Source organism: Hypomesus nipponensis, chromosome 16 (assembly GCF_054491055.1).
Source record: "Hypomesus nipponensis isolate SF chromosome 16, ASM5449105v1, whole genome shotgun sequence".
Lineage (NCBI taxonomy): Eukaryota > Metazoa > Chordata > Actinopteri > Osmeriformes > Osmeridae > Hypomesus > Hypomesus nipponensis.
Genome location: NC_140376.1, coordinates 9,156,326 through 9,175,988, shown reverse-complemented (window position 1 = coordinate 9,175,988; position 19,663 = coordinate 9,156,326). Strand labels below are relative to the sequence as shown.

The 19,663-nt window shown below is 48.5% G+C and overlaps 1 long non-coding RNA gene across 1 annotated transcript; it reads left to right on the top strand.

The window, feature by feature from the left end:
- The first annotated feature begins 13,448 nt into the window (after positions 1-13,448).
- On the top strand, positions 13,449-14,567 carry LOC146254726 (uncharacterized). Its single transcript, XR_014731433.1, has 3 exons — positions 13,449-13,479; positions 14,062-14,172; positions 14,309-14,567. It is a non-coding gene; the product is annotated as an uncharacterized LOC146254726 (long non-coding RNA).
- Positions 14,568-19,663: the final 5,096 nt, after the last annotated feature.

Genomic DNA, 19,663 nt, shown 5'->3' with positions numbered 1-19,663 from the left:
AATCTGACTGCATTTAATAATTTCAGTCACTGCTCGCAGGAATCCAGGAGAAGAAAAGTCTGTGAAACAATTTGATTACGCTCCAATAAATCTTTATTAGATTGATTTATTGTACAAATTGTAGATTCTAAATTGTACATTCCAATCCTAACTTGAACCTTAAGTACAGTGTGCGGCACTGAATGGATTGGTTTAAATCTTAACCAACATGTAGTTTCTTTGAATTTAGTCCCGGTTATGTTTTTGCCCATTACTCTTTTTGTAATACAGACTTTGCCCTCTGACTCAGGCCTGTTGGACTCCTAGCAGACATTGGAATAATTCTCACTACTAAACGGACACCTCTGTAGCCTTACCACAGTCAAAACAAACAGCGTTCTCTCAAATGATGCAGTCCTCTTTGCAATACATCCCCACCACATTAAATTAGACTGGGTGTCATTTAGAGAGAGTAGCCAAAAGTGAGAGAACATAGAATGTACTTACAGTTCCACAGCAAAACATTGGATTTGAATGTCTAAGTAGAGCTCAGAGTGAGGATCTGTCATTGAAATGCAACCTGTTTTGCCAGCAGAGAGGCAATACCCCAGCAATGGAAATTAACATAAGTTTGATTTTCAACATAAAAATAGCTTTTCAGTCAACACGCTACAATGGGGAAAAATTCACATATTCAATTGATTTCATATTCACACACCCCGTGGTTGCTTTTTCAAAACCAGGTTACAGTTTTAGCCTGTGGCCTTTTGATGTGTTCCCCTAGCTAGCCATAATGGTCCTCAAATAGACACTTTGTACTTGTTTTTTGTGAAGCCCCAGTAGTCTCGAGGCCAGTCTATCAGCAAGTCTAGATAGAACAGCCACACAAAGCTCAGTTATGCTGCATTCACTTTGAAAGCAATCACACAGGATGGAGGTCTGACCAAGTGTCCTTCACTTCCTGTTGTCTGTCACCTCCTAAACATTCTAGTCACCTCTAATTTTAGTGGTCGTCTCTCTTCGTCACTCAATGGTCACTCAACAGCAAAGACAGGTATTGTAAAAAAAAAAAAAAAAAAACACTGAACCATTTGTACCTATTTGTCAGTATGGTACTAACCCTAACAAACCAACACATTCCGCCTCGGACGTCAAATGTGGTGCTTCTTTCACAGTTCAAAGACATCCCTTCTTTTTTTTCATCACCATTTTTCTTTTGCTCAGCTAATGTTAATTAGAGAGAAAAATTGGTCTTTGCTATTCAATACAGAGGGGATTATTTGATCGGGTTGTCTATTCTGTTCTTTCTTTCATTTCCTTCAGGAAGACTACGTATTTAAGATGATGAATGTGCTCGCAGCAGTCCAGTAATTTCATTCTGAATGTGCTTAATCATGATTATTCCAGTATTTTCCCCATCCATTTAAATATTTGGCTCGTTCAAGACAAAGCATGGAGGAAAGCAAACCTACAAACTATCAACCGGCTCGTCATCTTCCTACGTGAAAAAAAAAACAACCCCTGTGTAAACGGTATAAGGTTGACACACAAGCGCTACATTTACTTTCACACCTCGATACATGGTCTCATCTCTGGCGTCATTTGCATTACAAAGTTAAACATGTCACAATCCAGTTAACAGTTCAATCGGAGAATGGGTCTCTGAGTCACGTTGGTTATTGTGTGCGTGGACGACTCATGGCCAGTCTTGGGACGGTGTGGAAGGGAAGAGATCTGCATGCAGGAGGATGTTAGAAGCGCTATCTGCCAGAAGTCACGCCGACTGATCGCCAACAATGACAGCTAGATTGATTAGCATGGACGTGTGTGTATGTATATATGTGTGTGTGTGTGGGGGGGGGGGGTAGTGTGTGGATGAGAAGGTACTGGAAGGAGTGTTTATGGTTTTCTTGTGGAAGCAGCATTGGTGATAATGGTGGCGACCCTAGCCCCCGCCCTAACATTCTTACTGAGAGTTAACAACTTGTGAAAAGGTACATTTTCCTCTTCTGTTTTAGCCTGTGCAAAAGACCAATAGCTAGAAGCTTTTGCAAATCAAGATAAATCTAAGGGACAACAAATGTTATTTAACTGCAAAAAAAAAACCCTCATACATGGAAGATAGAGACAGTGCCTGTACCTTTCAAGGGGGAAAATCTTCAAATCAAACAAATAATCTCATCTGGTATTAATTCCCTACTTAATCTTGCCTAGGGAGGCTAAACTTTTGGTTCCAACTCTTGAAACATTTTTTTGCTTTTAGTTGTGGCAGAAAGCACTGTTAACAAATGAAAGACATAGCTTGGGGTGTGACCATATGACAATGAAAACGGATGTATTGTCCATTGAATTCCGTTTTATGAAAATCAAGATGATGAATGCTGGGCTCAAATGCCAAGGACGCTAGCAAATAGCAATCTTTGCGTGCGTGTTTGCATGCGTCCTCGCTGCAACGAGTGCTGCTACGGAGAAGCTCTGCTCAGCAGACATGCTGTACTGTACACAACCCTGACTGGTCGTATATCTCCACACTCGCGACTTATGTAACGACTCTCAGCCATAACCCCTGCAGGGCGGACAAGTGTGGGAAGAGAGTTACGCGAAAGAGGGGCATGGAGAGGTAGAAGGGGAGAGAAAAGAGAGAGGGGAAGGGAGAGGAAGGAGGAGCACAGGGAGAGAGAGAGAAGGCGATGGCGGTCGGAAAGGAGAGAGGCCAGAAGGGGAATTTCGAGGGAGGCTCTCCATTCATCTCTTCACTCTATTTCCTTGGTAGACTTGCATTTGTATTATTATTTGAAATGGGGGGGAGAGAGAGACTTAGGAGAACAGAGGAGGGAAGAGAGGGCCGCGGAAGGGAACAGCGCGCGTGTGTGTTTTTGTCTGTGTGTGCGAGCATTTTTGTAGCACACTCGGAGAAAAGCGAATGCAGCCCCTTGTCTTTAATGTCAGAAGAAGCGACCTGCATTTCCATCGCAATGTTTTATTCAGCAGGATACACACAGGGCCGTCGTGGCAACCCTCCGGTAGGGCTGTCAATGGAAAATGTAATCGTAATGAACTGAATATTTAGATCCTGTAAATCTCTAGGAAAAATGTGTACTTTGTGTGTGTGTGTGTGTCATTTGCTGTGATTTGTGCTTCTGTTTTTAATAAAAATACATAAATAGAAGACTGTTGGATTAAATGGAATTTCCAGACTTTCTAACTTATCTCTCAAGCAACAATTTACAGCTCCACAGAGGACATCCCTGTAATTAGGCTAGTTCTTCTTCACAACCATGCTCTTGGTGTCTGCCTGCATTTCCAAATCACTGCAGTGTACGTGAACACCAAACACTGGATTACCATGGAAGAGAGAAGGAATTAAGCCCTATTGAGTGTCAACAAAGGAGCCCCAATAATGATCCCAATCCACCTGCTGAATACTGGCACAGAGCCTGACCTCTTTGGAAATGGCCTTGACCTTTCAACCTTCCACGCCACATGGCGGGTCTGAGCTGTGACCCTAGTTGACCCCTTTAGCCAGTGGGGTCAGTTGTGCCAGGGAGGTGAGTTTGAACAACCACCCCCCCCCCCCCCCCACACCTTAGGTTTGACACTAAGACTTGTTGGGTGAAGCGAAGCATGGCTAATGGTTGCTGATGGGGATTTGACAAGACAAAGGGTGAACAAATCCATAGGAGCTTCCTTCGTTGCTTTGGTGAACATGGGTCTGCTATTGCTGTCTCTCAGTCCCTTCGCCGTATGCTTTCTAGTGTGTCCAGGATCCTGTGCATCGGACAACATGGAGTGAGTTGTTTGTTTAGAGTTCATGTGGCGCTGGGTCACAGTGTACGATGTGATGGCTTACCGACCCGTTGTCTGTTAGTCTTAGTCGGACCACACACACACATACGCACGCGCACACTCATTCACATCTGCGTACAATGGAGGACAATGTACGGGTCCGCCCAGGGAATCCAACCAGACAGGAGGCATTTCAAGAAACGAAGCTGACATTTATTGAATCAAATTGAAATAAAAATAATGAAATACAAGCCAGCTTTCGCTTGCCTTCCCCAGGCCTCTGGCAAAGCTTGAAGTCGTTAGAAGGAATTCAGACTTCCACTTCCCCTCTCTCTCTCTCTCTCTCTCTCTCTCTCTCTCTCTCTCTCTCTCTCTCTCTCTCTCCTGGGTGTGCTCATCTAGAGCAAATTGTTACGCATAGCAGCCAGTCATGCCATTTGCCTGTAAAATATTTCACCCCGAATCCTACATCCCTCGATAGTACATTTCATTACCGGTTGGTCATTCAGACCTCAGGTTAACTATTTGAGAGAATAATCATCAAAAATGCAATTTGGAATCAAATGTGACTTCACTGGACTTAGAGAAAAGGCCTAGGTGTAAAAGAGAGTCTGTTTCAATAGGGGGCACTGCTCTGGTGGTGTAGCCTATTTGGTCCCTGCTTCCAGGTTTAGCTTGGCAGAACCTAAAACTGCCTGGTTCACACACGTGAGACAAACCCCAGTGGTTTGGCCCTTGGTTCCATTCGCAAGAATAAACACACTGTGAAATAAGGGTCAGCGCCACGAGCTTGTGCTAGGCCAGAGCTCAGGAATAACAGGCGTGTTTTCACAGGGTTCCTCAGCACTCGTTTTCACGGGCCACAATTAGCCTCGTCGTCTCTATCGCACGCCACCGACGGCCGAGCCAACGAAAACTCGAAAAATGGAAACTTGGTGGAAACCCTTTAATTGGGGTGGCGTCTGGCTCCTGTACAAAGGAGCCCCAAGTTCGAGTCGCTCTGTTGTTGCCGCTGTTCAAAGCTTCGCCACGTATTCCAACTGCGTCATCGTTTGTCCCCATGGAGTGGGCGGCCCTGCTGCGTGTCGCACAGCAAAACCAACACAATCGGCATGCTTGTTTATGTCATCCATGCAAGTGACGTACAGCTGTCTCGAACCCCCGGGGAGAAGATAAGCCACAGAGGGGTTTTCGTGCGTGCCTGTCAGGGGGGAATGACACGGCGGTCTGGGTGTTTGACTTCTCCAGGGGCGCGTTTGATCCGGGCCCTCGCGCGGCCCTCCCGCCACGGATCTTCTCTGGGATTCTAACGCCGCCGCGGTCCTACACTCTCTGCTTGTGAACTTCAAACAATAGCTCCCTGACTGAAGACACCCCACACAGAGAGAGAGAGAGGGAGAGAGTTGGAGAAAGAGATGAGAGGGGTGGGGGGGGGGGGGGGGTTTTGATGGGGGGGGGGCGCTCTTCTGAGGAAGATAGCGATCCCAACGTCTTCTCGGGAGCCGTGCCGAAGGGAGTCACGGCGCTCCCAGACGAGGTGTCTGCGTCGCGTTCTTCCTCGGCGAGGAAGACGGGCGAGTGAGAAGTTGAACTTGTACTGTTGATGATGATTTCACTAATCAGACCCATTTTCAACCTGAGGGGACATTGGGGACCCGAAAATTGAAAGCCGAAAGCCGAAATCAAAAACTGATCCTGCAAATTCGAATTCTCATTGTTCCCCATATGTGACACACATTCAAAGGAGAGGAGAAGAGGCTGCCTGTTTGTGTTTGTGGGCAGAGAAAGAAAGAGAGGGAGAGAGAGAGGGAGAGAGAGACACAGAGACAGAGAGAGACAGAGAGAGAGAGGTGGAAGGGAGAGGGTGAGGAGAGGCAGAGTGGAGGCCTCATTCCCCGGGAGGAACCCAGGCGCGGGCATTAATCTTCTCCGTTTGACAGGCCCCCAAAAACTTTCTCGAGAAGCGGCGTTTCCTTGAGCCATTATAATGCTCCACTCAACCACAGCCTCTGTGTTGAATGTTTAAGGGAAGGTGTGTGTATGTGTGTGTTTGTATGTGTTTCTGGGGGGAGGGGTTGGGGTAAAAGGGGTCTAGGCAGGGGAAGGGATGCAGTGTGAATGAGCTTTGTGTGTTTGTGTTTGTGTGTGTGTGTGGATGAGGACCAAGAGGAGTTGAGAATGGAGAGTGAGGTCAGTGAATATCTTTGGTTACACAGGCAGTAAATGTAGTTCATCCAGGGCAAAGGTCAATGAAACGGAGCTTCCTGTCATGCATACATATTTTGCACCTGTGATAACCGCTGCCGGTAGTGACCCAACCAAAAGGGGCCTATAGAGGCCCACAACCATATTGCAGACAGCAGATATCCCTTTAAAATTCCTTTCCAACCACCCACCCACCCACCCATACTCCCTCCCTCCCTTGTCTTGTCTGTGTGTGTGAGAGGTAGAGTGCTGCCAGGCTGCGACAGGGGGCAGGCAGGGGGACGGTGTTAGCCGTCACCAGCTGTCCTTCACGCAGGGAGACACTCAGGTCCCACCGACCCCCCCCCCCGCCAGGGATTAAAATTCACACCGTCCGCCTCGGAGGGTCGAGGCCACCGTCCGGGCAGGCCGCGGCAAAATCAGACGACAAATGAGTTTCGTGACCCTCCTCCAGTTCAAGGACAGTCACTTCGTCTCACCGGGAGAGACTGAGAAGACTTGACAAAGAGCAGGAGAGAGAGAGGAGGAGGAGGGGGGGAGACAGAATGAAATGTAGAGAGAAAGAAAGGAGTAGAGAGAGGAAGTAGAGGAAAAGATAAGTGTCCCTTGTCTTGGGTAAGTGTAATATGGCCTACGTTGATGGCATGAGACAGCACAAAACGAGGACTCCAGTAATTGCTTTGTGAATGGCTGGTTCTGTATGTTGTTGACGCCAAGCAGACGCTTCAAAAAGGCGCCTCTGGGCCCCAACTGTTGTCATCAATTGAAGTGAGCGACTGCAGGTAAGTGTGAGAAATCACCTTGAAACCGAGGCAAAGTAAGCCGGCGCTCCGAATGGCGACGCGTCGGAACGCAAACCCAATCCGCCGGGGCGTTCGAGACCCGTCCTGCTGGCTTCCGGCGGCACCTTCCGGAGAATAAGGCCACCCTCGCTGTCTGCAGGCCCGCCTGTCATTAGCGGCTCGCTCGCTCGCTCTCTCCTCCGCAGTCGACTAACTCCTATTCTCTCTCTACCCCCCTCCCCCCCTCCCAGCCCCACCCCTCCTCCTCCTCCTCACTGCAGGAGCCCACAAAAAAAGAGCGCACACCGGAACGAGCCCTCGGAGGCCCGCGCTTTTAGCGTCGGGGAAAGAGTTTCCCTTTTTAATTGCCTTTAATTATCTCCAAATTGGGATGGGGGAAGCGAGGGGATTGGTGCGCGCGCGCGCTCATCTCAGCCCGTCGCGTCTCAGAGAGCTGTAGACACACGGACACACACGCGAGAGCGCACACACACTCTCGAGGCGTGGGAGGTAGGCCTCTGCCTAGAAGCTGAACAGAGCTTGGGATGGGGCCAGCGAGGTTACAGCGCGTGGTCATGTTCGATTGAGCGCATAAACGTTACGGTGTGATCAGGTTGGTTTGACCCGGCACACTGAGAATGCACTGGACGTTTTATTAAGCATGACCCTATTCTGCTGATAGGTGGAATTCAGGAACAGTATGGTGTGGGGACTTTTAGTTGAACAGTGCAGCTGGCTAACTGAATTCGTCATGCTAAAACCATCGATGTGTTGCGCTGTTGACCATACATGTGCATAGCCAAGAAAACAATCCGGGCTCACCAAAAAGTCTGGCACGACACCACAGAAATTAAAAAAAGAACACTATGAAAAGCCTCGACGGATACAAATACAGAGCTCGAATCCGAAACGATGAAACCTCAGGTGAATTCTCCACACAGACCACGAACCGTCGGGGAAGTCAAATTGGAAGCAGACCACACGTAGGTCATGCATGACCATCTTGGAAATTGATATCTAAGTAACAGATTTCAATGTCCATTTTCCACGCCATCACTCAGCAGAAGATCCTGTAGGGAGCCCAGACGGACTTTACCCATCAAAGAGTGTAGGAGGTATCTTCAGTGATCCTGGAGTGGGCCTCCTCATCCATCTTCTCCAGGACTTCAAATGGACCAGGACACCAGTGTCCGGCTCGATTGGATGCGCTAATCCTGATGGATCGCATCGGCCTTTGGTGGGTGGATGTTTGGACAGCTTTCGCCTACGGTGGGGTGGGATGCAGGAGGGTTGCTTGGACGGTGGAGGAGAGGGGATGGAGGTGGTGGTGTTGGAGGGGGAAGGCGGGGGGGGGGGTGGGGAGTAGGGGTGCGTGCGTGATCTCAAACACACGGATGATAGACTAAAGGGCACGCCTGTTCTTCCCTTGCGAACGTCCGTGTGAGAGGAGCAACCTGTGCTCGCGCACAAACATGGGAGTCAGGTGGCTGAGCGGTTAGGGAATCGGGCTGGTAATCAGAAGGTTGCCGGATCGATTCCCGTCCGTGCCAAATGACGTCGTGTCCTTGGGCAAGGCACTTCACCCTACTTGCCTCGGGGGGAATGTCCCTGTAGTAAGTTGCTCTGGATAAGATCGTCTGCCAAATGACTACATGTAAATGGCAACACACACGCATACACACGCATACTCACAAAACATCCAGCACATGACGAAAGCTATAGCACACAGCAATCACAAGGCATTCAAAAGAAGGAAGATCCACTGTTCTGTCAGTTCGCCCAGACAGGCCCACTGAGCAGGGTTTCCTGTCAGGTTTGAACAGTTAGGCTACACATCTCTGACAGCTAAGAGACATCTGGGCCATCACAAGACCAAGGTTCCTACTACCTTTTTGTTTTTTTTCCTCCCTTCCCTTGTGCTTAGGAAGAGCGGAGATCTTCATTGCATGGGTCTGTTTTGTGGCTAACCTTATCGAGATTTCTCAGTACTTATCTTGACGATGGCGGGGGCCAAAATCTGTTCATGTTTGTCATACAATTGGGTCTTTATGTGTGTGCGCGGGTTTGTCATTGTTTGGATGGATTTCTCAGTGGTCGTCGCGATGATAGGGGCTATTTTTATGACTGTGTATTACTTATCTGGATGATCGTATTATTTCAATTACTATTATAGTCTGTTTCTTTGCCACGATCCACCACAACTATGTCACAATACAAAATTACAGTATTACATTAAAGTTTGGTTGTGTATTGGAACAGCGTTGCGGTGGAGTATGGAAAGGTTCCCTCGCCCAAACGTGGCGAGGCTGTGGAGGCAGGCACAGGCAGGGACACCCGAGGGACCCTCAGCCGTGAGTAATGGCCTCGGCCTGGTGGCCGCTGGGAGATGGAGTCGAACGGATCGATACGTTATAATGTTAACAACGATCCTCCCTCATTGTGCTCCCAGAGACAAATCTATTAAAGACCTGTCTCGTCCTGGCAGTCTCAAGGCCTTCTGCTGTGGACAGGGAGAGAGAGAGAGAGGGAGTGGGAGTAAGAGAGAGAGACAGAGAGAGACCGAGAGGGAGAGAAAGAGAGAGAGAGACCGAGAGAGAGAGAGAGAGAGAGAGAGAGAGAGAGAGAGAGAGAGAGAGAGAAGAACGGTGAAGAGAAAGTCTACCAAATAGTGATACCATTTTCTGAGCTTTGGCTCCAGATAAACGCTGCCTACGCTGAGAACGATTGCGAATTGTTGAGGTTTCATGTGATGAAAAGGACAAATGTAATGAAATGCCAGCTGGAACGTCAAAAAGTCCAGCCTGAACAGTGAAGTTTGTCCCTACATGTCACGAAACTCGACGTACATGCATCCGTTGTCATCGTCTGTGTAAATCTTTGGAATCTCTCTGTCCTGCAAAAATGGGGTGAGACGGAAAATGCCCGACGCCGTGTCTTATGCGCCACATGTGGAATTTGCGTTACCAAATCCCCCATCGCCCATACCCTGACAAGGATGAATGAGGGAGATATGGTTGGTTGATGGTGGCCAGAGATGGCGGTGAGGGGGGGGGGGGGGGGAGGGGGCGAGTGCAGGCCTCAGCTGCCCTCCAACCTTCAACCCCATCAACCCCCACACCCCCACAGGGGCGCACACACAAATGCAAACAGTTTGTGCCAATGAAAAACTGAAGGTGTTTTTTTCCCCCACAGAAAAACCGTGTTGACATCACAGGGTCGTGTTCACGGTGCATGATGTCAACGAACACGGCTCGGCTATTCGACACCGTCCCCGGTGACACTGTAAGCTTGGCCACACACACACACACATCACACACACAGATATGGGATACAAATAGGCTTGGACTTTACCCTTTCCCCCCAACACAGGCCCTCAGACCCCCTGCAACTCGCCAACTGTACATTCTGATGTTTTACGATCTCGACCCCGCATGTGCAAGTGCCAAACGGCTCCGTGAAGGGATCAGCTTAAGTGAAAGGGTCCCCCCCAACCCCCCAACCCCCCTCCCTTTTCATACCCAACCCCCCTATCCCACCCTCCTCTGCACCCCCCACCTTCGCAACCGCCCCCCCCACCGGCCACCCCCCCCCCCCCACCGCCCCCCCCCAGACCGTGAAAAAGTATCGGGTCCCCACCCTCCAGATGTGCGACGAGCCAGACTCGGCTCTGGTGTGTGTGTTTGTGTGTGTTTGTTGGTGTGTGTCTGTGTGTGTGTGTGTAGTGCACACTCCAGCCAGCACCGGTGGCCGTACCCGCCCAGGAATGTCACACCCCCTGGCACTTGACGCCATCGGCCTGTCACCCAAGACAAATGGATCCCGGGTGCCTGTCACTGTGCGGCGTGGCACGGCTCCTCGGGCCTCCACGACGGCTCCTCGCCGACCCGCCTCGACCGTCCTCGTCCGCCGCCTCGCCCACCGCGTGTCCCCCCGGCAGGCACGAGGCCCACGCTGGACCCCCCAGAGTCTTGGCCACGGACTGGCTATCTGACAACCCAAGCTCGAGGTCTCTATTAACGATTTTATTTTAAGCCGGGCAGGCTCTGACTCATGAAGCGCAAAAAATGTTTACACACCCCCCCCCCCACACACACACACACACACATAGCCCCTGCAGATGGACCCCCCCCCATCCCCCCATCCCCGAGGTGTCCATTCCCAAACGGTCACCGGTCGTATTGGGATTCAGTTCAAAGAGCTCGCAATGTGACACCTTGGGGACAGGGAGGGACGGACGGACGGGGGTAAACGTTAACACTTCTGATCCATGATCTGTTTATACTGCAATTAATACGACCGTACGTCTTATCGGATTCTCCGGTTCGGGTTTTAATGAAGCCGAATGCGGCAGGGGATTGTATTTCGGCTTCGAGGTAATCGTCTTAAATCAAGAAAAAAAATTATCTCCCCCGCTTGGGATCGCGTCCAGGTTCGACCGGAGCGAGACATTCCGTCCAAGACGAATATTCCTCCTCACTTTGAAGAACCCCCAACTCAGACAACTTCTCCCCCGTGGGCTTGAATATTTTATACGTAGGCATCTCGTGTTACAACTCAAGATGGAAGCTGTAGGACTTGTCGTTACTTAGGACGTGCCAAGCCCTGCCCGGCCACAGATTGGTTTCACACGTCGACGGGTGTTAATTTATGTTAACCGCTCAGAACTGCGGTCAAATTCCAATCAATAAAGTATCCCCAGAGAATAGGGAGATTGACCCGTCCCTAGAAATCAATTTCCTCCTCCTTAACTATGAAAGGCTATACTCAGTGTCCCTAAGCACCAGACATGCCTAATATCTACACTTCGGTGAATTTTAAAATGTGTTCTATTTGGAGGGCTGACTGAACAAAATGGCTTTGGGACTATTTCATATTTGTTTCGAATTAAGTAGTGGAGGGGAGAGGGTGCTCTGGGTGAAGGATGTGCGATGCTTTTGCCTCATCACATTTTCCATGAAACAAATCATTCCAAACGCTGAGAAAATGCATTCCAACCCCACAGCAACAAACCCCGTTAGCCCGCGCCAAGCAGTCGAGACACGCCACAAGTCTTCCCATTCCACCAACCCACCCTCCTCCTCCGGCTCGCGCAGACTCACGCTCGCTCGCAGACACACACACACACACACACACACACATAGACAGCAAGAGCTCCCAAACTGGATCCACAAACATGCACTCGGGCACGCACACAGACAGACAAACAGTGTCTCTCTAATCCACACACACACACAGACACACACACACACACACACACACACTTGGGGGATAGGCTTTCTCCCTGGGTGAATCTGCTGAGCCTTACACACATATATCAACATATGCTATCTTGGTGTCACTGGAAGCGCCTTCAGAACCTTTCGGAATTTGTTTCGAAGGGACACGGCGTGCCAAGAAAATGCTGAAAAATGAGTCTGGGAAGGACCCTAACTAGACAGTTACGTCTGTCCAACGCACTGTTGCTTTTCCTACACAGAGGAAAATAGCTTTGCTCTTGATGGCTGAGAGGCAGAACACACGCAGGTCCCCGAACAGGCGCGTAACACCTTTTCTTAATCGACTGCTAATGAACTCATTTGTTTTATTGGGACTCTTCAGTGACTTGGAGGTTGAGGCTGAGGGGGTGGGGGAGTGGGGGCCCAGGTCGAGGAGTTTGTGGGTAGGTGAGTACAGAACTAGGAATAGCACTCCCCAATGAAACATTATCTGGTCATGGACCACACACACACTCATACGAGGGGCTCGCTGAGACATGTGCACGCACGAATACACACGCACACGCCGAGTTGCGTATGCAAACACGCTTTTTTTAACACCCGGAGTAAACAAGACCACATGTGCACAGGCAGATATCGTTACACACGTATCGAAATTAAATTAGCCGGCATAGCTCAGCTCCCCACCCCAAACCCCCCGCAAATAGGCCCCCATCTGTAAACGTCAGACGGCCCCTCTCCACAAAGAGCACTGCGCGGTTCTGAGCTTCCAGCGTTTAACCCTCCCACAACAGCCATTCATTAAGCGCTCCCATGTTTATGTCGAGACGGTATTCATTAGCTGTGGCAAATTGCATTTTAATCCATAAAGCCCCCTTTTTCATTCGTGAAACAGTTTGACTGCTCTGGAAGATTTGCATTGAATTACTGTCGAGGGGGAATCGGGCCGACAGCAGTGAACGAAGATGAAACATGCCCCCCCCCCCCCCCCGCCTATTTCTTTGTTGTTGTTTTTTAGTTAGTTCTCTTGACAGGCCGGTGGAAATGAGCAGCGATACAAACAATATCAACAATGTCTTGGAGCTACCGAGAGTCTCAGCTGGATTGATTCCATCCAACTTTCCCCGCGCAAAACTTCTTTTTTTTGACAGCCCGGCTTGAGCAAAGGATTCCCTGCAGAATTGGAACGCGCCTCCCGTCATTAAGACGGCATTATCTATGCGCATATCTTGCAGCGACGCCCCAAAAACGCAGTCGACTCCCGCGGTTTTTATTACGCCTCATTTTAAGGGGAAACTCGCTCGCTTTGTTTTCCTTCACAAACAGTAAATATCTCTCCCGTGCGCTCGAGGTGGTCATCTGTCTGTGCCTCCACCCGCTCAAAGTTGCTATCCTCTCCTGAATGGGTTCCACTCCAGTAAACGTGCCTCTGATCTCTCTTGTGTTTCAACAGCTTAATTGCCCCTTCATTTGTGGGACCAGTAGACCCTGATGCTACCGGCTATAGGAAGGTAAGGCTCCGATTGGTGAAAACAGGAGCCCCCTATGAGCTGTGGTCTGTCTGCTTCGCTGGCCCTCTCAGTGAGTCAGTGCCCCCCTGAGGCCTACTCAGGCAGCAGAGCCTGGGGGCCCAGTAGAAGCATCTCCCAGCCGAGGCACACTCATTCTGGCCGTGGGGCAAGGTTCACAGGCCCTTAATTAGCAGTTGTGGGTTGGGTAGTTCAAGCGTAGAAGGGATCTGGAGACCAAATGTGTCCTCTTAACGATGGGGCATTATTTCTGCAACTGAGGAGCCAAACTTTGAACTCTCTTCGAAACTCAAGACCCCGTCTGAGAAACACATGCTGAAAAATTCCCTCTGGAGTACACTCTCTACAGATACCATACAGACAGTCATACATGCCTTAGGGAACTGGACAGATAGTGGTGGAACGCAAAGTGGTCTTGGTTTTTGCAGTCATTCATTTCACTGGGTAAACAATGGAGGCATTGTCGCCCCACATCTGTTTGCACACCGACAGCAAATCTGCGTGAAATGAGAGAAATGTTTGCATTTAGTTATGCTGTTCATCTTGTTTACACATTTCTTGAAGCTACAACCGTGACTCAACAGCGCACAGTTCACCACATTTAGACAATCGAGAGTTCAACAAATCAGATCGGTGTACAGATGATGGAGGCCCCTAATGACACACCAAGCTACAGTACGTTTGCAGATTCAGTCTCTCTGAACTTTGCCTGACTGGAAAGAAGTCACTGTTCATTATGCTCGTCTCCTTAAAGGCATTGGCCCTGTGACATTCTGAATAATGTTACGAGCTTCTTCTTTCTTTTCACAAGGCAGGCTTATCATTTGCGAGGAACCCAGGGATTTTCAGCTTTGAAAGAGAGGGAGCATTTGTCTGGCGAGATTTGAAGGACATTTGATCTTACCAGAGCTTTGACAGATTGAGCTGTGACAGTTTTTCTCTCCAGTAGATGTTAAATACCTTTTGGTTTGACATTATCAAAGTACTGTGCTGCGCTTCTGTATGCAAAAACTGTAATTACAACTGTCAATGCCTAAATGAATGCTTTCAGTAGCTGGATTAGAATTACTTTTTATTTTTCAGCTGTTGTGCGTTGAATGCAACATATTTAATTACAGTAAGAGCACAATTCTGATTAAAAGCTTGCATGCATGAGCATCAGAGAAGTCGTTTCTCCACTGACAATGAGTTGAAAATATGCTGGCCGGTGGCTGCATTTATGGTAAAAAGAAAGAAGAAAAAAAAGCAAGTGAAAACAAATCTCAGATTTGCGATGTCACGATGGAGGTCAAATGCCAAAGTGGCCGAGGATGCGTCGAGCCACTCTGGTTAAACAGAAGCAGTGAGCGGGGCACAGCAGCAATCCCAGCATGCTCTGCTTTAATAAGCCCGTGAGAGTTAGAGTTCAGTGCCAGTGCATCCCCACAGAAAGTGGTTTCCCAGCGTCTTCATTTATACATATAGAAACAAAGCTATTCGGATGATTTCTCCACTCATTTTGCAGACATTTTGTTCAATGAAGCTTGTAACCATGCTGTCTGTTGAGACAAGGACACTACGCGAGAGCAAAAAAACATGTTACAGGCTGCAGACAGTCCCTGTTGAGCGATCATGCCATTATAGTGGAAAATAATATGGCTTCTGATCCAGAACCTAAATAGAAACTGACAGGTAATGGGGGTATGGTCAAGAGGTATTCAAAGTCTGGAAACTATTTGGCATATTGTAGAGGAATACGCTGTGTATAAAATGGCAAATTGACTTTGAAACCCACCTCCATTGGAATGCATGACCCATGTATTGTTCTTAAGCTGGATCATGTATTTGTGTGACCCAGTAATAGCACGTCATTGGTCGAGTCTTGAGCACTGGCAAATGAGTTAAGAGCATCGGTCAATAGGAGAGTTTCTTTTCGTCCCGATTGTTATTTTTATCCCATGCTATTTTGGAATAATTCCAAAGGGGCCATCGTGGAGAGCCCCGTGATGAATTAAGATGTGGAAAGTTGTCCACTTGCCACTTCATCCTACAGACTCAGTAAGCCTTTTGGGCCAGTGTGAGCCAGAGAAAAGCCCACTAATAACTGTTTACGACCGTCCGAATCACCTTAATGAATGTTCGCGTCTGGCCGATGTCGAGGGATAGTCTGACGTCGGGAGAAATCTCCAGCAGCACCTGTTTATTTTGGAACGAGCGTCGGCGCTTCGCTGGCTGGGGGACTGCTTCTCCAGTGTCTCAACCCAGGTGAGGCAGGCCCAGTTCCCCTCAGCTACATGCGGACTGGAGCCAAAATCAACTGTCCTGCTCCTCCCTTATCCTCGGGCCCTTCCCCCTGGCCCTTTACCAGTCCAGGAATATCCAGCAGATAGGAGAGACCCTGGGAGCCGGGAGATGACATTCAGCTGTGATTAGGGAAACAGAGTTTGGAAACGCACAACTGTGCCTGGCTTACTCCGATCTGGGTGGCGCCATCAGATGGAGAGGGATTTTATTTGACTTGGTTTCAAAGACACGACAGGGTAAACAATACATTCTGCTCTGGCTTCACTGACGTGGTACACTGCCAGGCTGTTTTCGGTAACAGTGGTTAAACAGTCATTTGTCTATTTCTGTTGGAATATTCTTTTCCAAATGAGCCCCGTGTGATTCAATGGCAACACGCCAATTCAAATGTCGCTATCCCACATACTGGTGTCTAGGTTTCAAACCTCGGTCAGTGGTTAAGTTAAAGTTAGTTATTCTCTCAAACTTGACGTGTTTATGGAAGAGTTTTCACCTTCTGTGCTAGCATAGGGCTGATACTCTTGACCCGTCAAAAGTGCCCTTCTCTCTCTGTCACCGCAGAAAACGTCCGGAAGCACGACGTCTTGTTTGCCGCCCGCCTCCAAACACGAGACGCCACAGCTGTCGACTCACTCTCCTCACTAAACGCAGTTTAATACCGCGCCATTAACTTTGATTGGGGTTACGTTTATTATTTCCCCAACACTTGTGTAGGAGTTGAATTCTCACACTCTCCCCCCGCCGCTCTCTCTCTCTCTCTCTCTCTCTCTCTCTCTCTCTCTCTCTCTCTCTCTCTCTCTCGCTCTCTCCCTCCAGTAATAGCCCACCCTCAGTGGTTGGTGATTTAACAAAGCGTCGACGCGCTGGTGTGCTCCACTCTCGTCCCACACTACTTCCTAACCACCCCTTGCCTCTCAGCTTATCTTATCACAGTGCCATGGCCCATTATCCAGATATGGAAAGGCAGGTGCTCAAACATAACTGGGCTGCAGGAGCACATTTTGTCCTCCTGCGTAGCTGAAGAGTGGCATTAGCAGCACGGGGAAGGAGGTGAGGAGTGAGGGAAGTAGGAACCACAGGTATGTCCAGCTCAAGGCTATTCAATGATCATTTTTTCTTCCGGGCCTTTCCCTCCCCCCTTCCCAATTTCTTTTGCATAGTTGGCAGTTTGCTCCCAGACTCCCTTCTGCTCTTTTGCTCTAATGAATGAGGCAGGCTACATTTGGCAGTATTTGGATCACTTTGTTACAGAAAGAGGGAGAAGAAGACGTAGGTATATATACAGAGAGGGGGGGGGGGTGGGTAGATGGATGGTTGGATGGATAGAGGGATAGATATACGCATAGATGCATAGATACACAGATGTGCTGTTACACTACTGTACAATACAATAATGGGTGTCCAAAGACACCCATTATAACACAATGGGATAGCTGAGCCACAGGGAAGCACAAATCCACCTGGTATACCATTTATGAATTCAGTGTGGATTTAAAGATTGCATTGGCGACAGCAAATTCAAATTCGGTAAAGTTGGGTGGTTTCCCACATGGAAAGTTACGGTATCTGTGCTATCTTTGTGACGATGGCCACATGGAAGAGGAGTGGGAACAATCTGAGTTGAGAAAAAAAGAAAAACGCAAGTACGTCGGGTGACTTTCTCCGAAGAGCAACCGTCTGATACTCATTTTGTCTCTCATGTCTGTAACACTGGAAACAATTGGAGCCCGGTTCTCTGCTCTCACTGGTGGCGGCAAGTTTTCCAGGCCAAAGCTGAGGCTTCTTAATAAGCAGGATGCGGGAGATTACAGGCGGCATGTTTTTAATAAGACATGAAAAGGAGAAGAGCTCTCTCTGATTCATCCTTCGTTTTTCCTCTCCAACCATTTCCTCTCGCAAGTGGACCGGCCAGCCGTTTCTATCTGGGGACGGCGAACCTCTCTTGCTGGAAATCTGGAAGAGGGCTGGAGCACCAACACCCGTTTGCCACGTTCCTCTCCTCAACGAACCCAGCTGATCAGAGAGGAGAGAAGGGGGGGCGGGAATGAAATGCTTTCATTTCTCAGTTCACTAAATGGCTCGTGTTAGTCGTGATGCAGTCTTCATATGGCGTAGTACTTACTAAACCTACTGTATGCAGTATGATCTAAAAGCTTGTCTTCTTCTTCTGTAGTGGTGGATGAGATGATTTTGCATCGGTTCAGGACTTAGACAACCTGAAAAGGTGATATAGAACAATAGCTTTTCATGAGCATGATTAATCTTCCTTCGGGCTGTCAAATTTGGGTTGTCAAGAAGTAATTTGTTTCAGGACTGCGTATCCAAACTCCACTTTGAAACAGTTGGAAGTTCCCAGTGATTATGCAACATTGTTATGCTTGCTGACAGCAGTCTCTTTATTCCTTTACAGTTGCACAATATGTTAGGCTCGTTCTCTGCCTCATAATAGGGTTTCTTTGTTTTCTATTTGATAGTAAAAAGAACCCAGGGCAGGGAAGAAAGACCACACAAAACAAGACGGCTTGGTTCTCGTTCTGAACTGGGAAAGAGATTGCAAACTATTATAAACAAATAGGTCTGCAGTAATTGAATAGATCTGTATTGGCGTAGACCGTGAACCGTTTTCTTCGGCATCTCCAGTTCATCAGCAGTGGTGAATAATATAATTTTGTTTTGTGAGTATGCCCTGACATGTGTACATGTGTGTGTGTGTGTATGTGTGTGTGTGTGTGTATGTGTGAAGTGTTCATTTAAAATGTTAGTGGGAGGATTGAGAGTGAAGCCAGAAAAAGACATAGGAAGAAAAGGGGCAGTACCTTCCGGAAGAAGGAGAAGAAAGAGAGAGTAAGGAAATTGAGAGGCTGCCTAGCACTTTACTCTGCAAGCTGACAGTTCTCGATGCTTGACTAACAGGGCTGTTTTGACAGGTGTCAGATGGTCCATATTACCATTTCACCGCTTGGCCCTTGGGACCCTGCATCACAGTCCGCAACAGGACTGGCGAGGCTGCAGAAAAATAAAGAAAACGGGCATGGTAGAAAGTAAAAAACATGACTTCCTCCCCAGTCCTCCCTCTCTGCATTTTCCCAGAGCAGGGGGCATCTGCTGTATGTTAGCTCGCTTTTTCAGCGTGGGAGGCGTGGTGTTTTTGTGTGGTGTGTGAGATGCTGTGAGAGACATCAACAAAGACTGTGTGTGTGTGTGTGTGTGTGTGTGCAACCATTCATTGTGACGTGACGTTGACTGGAGCCACCTTTCCTCATCGACCCTTGAAGATGTGGGATGTTGTGGGACTAAAGTGAGGAGAAGGTGTTTTATCAGACGTACTGGCTGACGTCTGGCTTGATGCTTTGTTCGACAAAAAGAGACACTAGACTTCTACCGTCTTGATTGTGGTGAGGAATGCAGGGACGCGAAAGACGACAGCACAGCAAGCCCTTAAGGGTTGAGTTCAATCACATACAAAGCTTTTAACTCTGGTTCCATTCTTCTCAATGGGCTATAAAAGTATTGATCTGCGTTCCAACGGCACATTCATCTATTTGCTAAGCATTAAGCGACAGCGAGGTTCTGAGAAGGCTCGACGCAAGGTCGCAGACGTCGGGGTTGATTATGTGATGACAATAATAATCTGCCGACGGCACAGCAACGTTTTCACCAAGCATTCTCCCACAGTACAAACCAAGTACTCTGCCCCTCTCCCTCTTCAAGTTATTCGGCGTGATGGTTTAGTTGAATATTATGCATTTTGATCTTGCTGTTGCTTAGCTGCTGTGTCTAGAAAAGAAAAATTGCATTTGAAAGTGCTGGAAAAACACATTAGCCCTCTGACTGACTCCCAATGCAACCTAAGTCTAATCAACAGTACATTTGAATCGTCCTC